Here is a 4,448-nt window from a genome sequence, read left to right on the forward strand (position 1 = left end):
CTGTCAATCAAACTATTGTGGGAGGGGCCTGTCTGTGTGACGTCACACAGACAGGCATCTGAGATCGGCTCGATTTGAGAAAGGGGAAAACATTTAACCAGATAAAAAAAAAACACTGGGTGGATTTTTATCATTATAGGGTGGTTGTGTACACACACTGCCAACACACATTTCAGTTCAAACAACTTGTAAAAGTGCATGTAGCATCCGATGACCCCTTTAACAAAAACAGCAGCCCATCATTTTTTACTCAAAGGATTAGTAATCTGTACAAGAAGGCTCGACTAAAGACAAGGGTTGATAAGAGTGTGGCTGGTTGGGAGAAGAGAGAGATCTGGCCATCATGGTGTTCACCCCAGGGTTCAGGAACCTGTTTTCCTCTTTTGTAGTGATTCGCGAAAATTCTCCTGAAAGGGATGATGCAAGAAGGAAACAAAAACGAATATGGTCTCCAACAGAAATTGCTGCAGTAATGAGACATTTCCGGAACCACATCGCAAGGTGTAAACTCGCCACTAAAATGGAATGCCAACAGTGCAAGAATGCTGAGCATCCTGCTTTGGCTAGTCGCTCTGTCCAAAACATAAGAGATTTCGTCAGGAATCGCGGCTTAACACTAAAAAACAAACAGTCACAACATACTCAATAAGTGTTTTTTTTTTACTTTGTTTTGTTTATATGCAAGAGAAACATTCTTCTGCTGTTGAACATCTGTTTTTTAGGATTTAATGTGCTTTCATAATACCGAAAAATGTTCTGTATTAACTTTTATGTTTATGAACAGTTATAATATTTAAGTTCTCCTCCTCCACACATTTGAGAGGTATTTTTTTCTTTACACACAGGACGTTTCTTTATACACAAAATGTTAGTGTATCTTATGATGTAATATTATAAGGGCAACTACTGTAATGTTGCTGTAAACAAGAACTAATTAAACTTTGCTCCTTGTTCACAGACTGTGCATACTGTTATAAATGCCTTTGGCACATTGCCTCATAGAGTCACGATTGATGCATTAGAAGAGATACAGCTCCCTAAGATCTATGTAGACATAATAAAAGATGTATATTGTGACTCCTACCTGCAAGTGATCTGTGGAAAAGATCTCACCAGGCCAATACCACTTGAGGTAGGAATCAAAACTGGCTGTCCATGGAGTGCTGTAAACTTTATCATTGCAATAAATCAATGGCTAAAATGGCTCTGTACACATGCCCCGCCCCACGTCCTGTCACCGAACCCAGTCCAGGGCTATGCTGATGATGTTTCTGTCGCATCCCGAGATGAAGGTGTGATTAAAAACATGTTGTCATGCACTGACAGATTTCTGACATGGTCTGGTCTACAAGTAAAGCACAGTAAATGTGCAGTTTTCTATGAGAGGAGGAGCGGTGGCAACCGTTGGTATAGATCAAGGGCCGACCAACCCCCCTCTTTTACCATCTTAGACCAGCCACTCAGAGTGTATACTAGACATGAGACCTACAACTACTTGGGTCACAAGTTTAACATTGCTGGAGAATGGAGTCTGCAAGTGACTGACATGGCACATCAGTTTATGACCAGACTGGATCTCATTGACGCATCACCTTTTTCCGTTACTCTAAAAGTGCAAGCAATAAGAGACATAGCTTTTTCTAAAATTCAACATCTTTTTGCAAATGTCCATATCCCACAAAAAGTATTGCGTGAAATGGACAACAAAACCGTAAACGTGGTTAGGAAATGGCTTTGTCTCAACACACATTCCACAAGATGTTTTATCTTCCAGAAAAGACAGGACGGGGGGCAGTTCCAAACTGCATGGGGGAGTACATAGCCACAAGACAGTCTAACCTTATCAATATGATAAACTGTGATGATATCAGCGTGGGGCGAATGGCCAGAGCGTCCTTATTGCAGGATTTTAAAAGACGGAAGGTGCCACACGCATGCGGTGGGGAAGACAGCTTCCTGGGTTTTAAAAGAAAGACCAATGGAAAGCTGGATGGACGGGCACAGGGATTTGGTGTGTCATCAGACTGGCCAGACTTAAACGACCTATGCTGGAGGACAGGTACTGAACTGAAGTGGACCTCCCACTACCAACCTGTAGTATAATAGGGTAAATTCTGTATAGTGATTTATCCTATATAGCGCAATGATCTTTGTAAGTCATTGTAAGCCACGCGCACGAACCCCCCCCCATAAATTATTTTTTTTTAAAAAGTGGATCCCAAAATCCACGGTATAGTTCGAACACTGTGTATCACACACCATTTACAGCAATGCCACCATCAGTGAGGAGATCCTCACTTTCTGTGTAAAAGCACGTCTACAGGTTCTTCCTACAAAATACAACCTATCACTGTGGTTTCCCTCCCTCTGCCTGCTGCATGACCCTCCTCAACACCTGGAGTCAGTAGCCCACATCATGAACAGTTGTTCATCATTTAAAGGACTATATACTGCCAGACATGACAGAGTGTGTGTGTGTGTGTTTGTGTGACTGCAAATGCATCATTGAGAATGAAGGTAGAGATCATTCCCTCCATTCTGTACTGCAGTGTTCACTATTGCACTGTATTTAAATGATTTTCACCATTGTTTTGCTATTTTTGTGTTACAGCCAATATGGAGGCTTTTAAAGAGATGCTGGTCAGCCAAAATGTTTGTGAACATCACGATGCACGGTATAATCATTGTTTTTGTGGCTCTTTAAATATGTATTTTGTTCCATCGTCTGATAAATGGATAATCACCAATCCATCAACTTGATATGACACATACATTGAGATTGTTTACAATCTTCCAGTTTGTAGTATGTAAAGTATAAAAAGCAATGTTTTTATTGAGTACTCAGTTCAGCTTTGGTCCTGCAAACCTCACAGTGATGAAAGGCATTTTTCTAACGCTCTTTCTTCTCAGCAGGTTGCGTCACAAAGATAGCGTCGGTGGTCTTCCCCTTCACCATCACACCATTCATCTGGGAGGCGAGATCCGCTCGTGTGTTCACTGTCTGCAGGAGCCGCGTGTCTCGAGGCAGATCCCGGCTGGGAGAGCAGACCGTGTTTTCTGTGGGCAGGTCAGACTCCTCATCTGATTAATACTAGAATAATATCTCGTACTGTAGAGGTGGTAATCAAACGCATGGTGCAGACAATCCAAATATAAAGTCTTTAATAGACGAGGAATATGCTCAGGAGAAACACTGCAAACAGATGTGAGAACCAACCACAAACCGAACAAAACCAGGGGCTGGAATCCTAAAAATAAGTTAAGACATTTCGTGAGATAAATTCCAAGAAGTTCGTAAGAATATTCCTAAGTGCAATTCTTGAATGATTCTTAAGAAGTTCTCAAATATATTCTTAAGAACATTTTGAATTCAGCAAAAAGTCGTATCAGACGTAATCATAAAGTTTACATCAGTCGTCATCGGTGTGTCGCTTCAGAAAACTGCCGTGTTATGCTATAATGCTTAATTACAACAATTCATTTGAAATAACCCAATAAATTCATTAATCTTACCTTTGGAGATTTAAGACAAGTCTGAGGCTATCCTAACTTTAAGAGGTTATTGGTGAACTTGGAGCACAAAACCAGTCATAAGGGTCTTTTTTTAAATTGAGATTTATACAGCATCTGAAAGCTGAATAAATAAGCTCTCCATTGACGTATGGTTTGTTAGGATAGGAGGACAATATTTGGTCGAGATACAACTACTTGAAAATCTGAGGGTGCAAAAAATCTAAATATTGAGAAAATCATCTTTAAAGTTGTTCAAATGAAGTTCTTAGCAATGCATATTACTAATCAAAAATTAAGTTTTGATATATTTACAGTAGGAAATTTATAAAATATCTTCATGGAACATGATCTTTACTTAATATCCTAATGATTTTTGGCATAAAAGAAAAATCAATAATTTTGACCCATACAATGTATTGTTGGCTATTGCTACAAATATACCCCAGCGACTTAAGACTGCTTTTGTGCTCCAGGGTCACATATGATATTTAAGAAGATTCATTTCAAGAATTTGAATTCTTAAATTTTGTCTTAAGAACGATCCTAAGAATAAAGATAAGAACATTTTACAGAATTTTTGGGAATACAAAATATTATTTTTTCCTAAGTTAGAAAATACAAAGGAAATGGCAGTTAAGAAGAATTTTTTTTCTTAGGAATGTTTCGTGAATCCAGCCACAGGAGGGTAAATACACACGCTAACGTGGGAACTGAATGCGTTTGTTTTCTGTAGAGGTAAAGCTGCCTTTGAAGTCGTTTCACACTGCTCTACAGCTGCATTACAGCTAAAACTGAATTTTTCATAGCTGATAAATTTCACATTAACAATAGCTGTCTGAAATCACTCACTCGTTCACTCATTCACTAATCCCTATTTATAAAACGGATAGTTCCGGTGCTTGATTCTGATTGGCTGAGCCGCGTTCGAAGCTGTT

General features: G+C 39.3%; 1 pseudogene; it reads left to right on the forward strand.

Annotated features, from left to right (window-relative positions):
• Positions 1-2,459: 2,459 nt before the first annotated feature.
• LOC107746173 (uncharacterized) overlaps positions 2,460-4,448 on the forward strand; it is a 6,143-nt pseudogene continuing 4,154 nt past the window's right edge.

The sequence above is a fragment of the Sinocyclocheilus rhinocerous genome, unplaced genomic scaffold (assembly GCF_001515625.1).
Source record: "Sinocyclocheilus rhinocerous isolate Xijiao unplaced genomic scaffold, SAMN03320098_v1.1 scaffold348, whole genome shotgun sequence".
In the NCBI taxonomy this organism is placed as follows: domain Eukaryota; kingdom Metazoa; phylum Chordata; class Actinopteri; order Cypriniformes; family Cyprinidae; genus Sinocyclocheilus; species Sinocyclocheilus rhinocerous.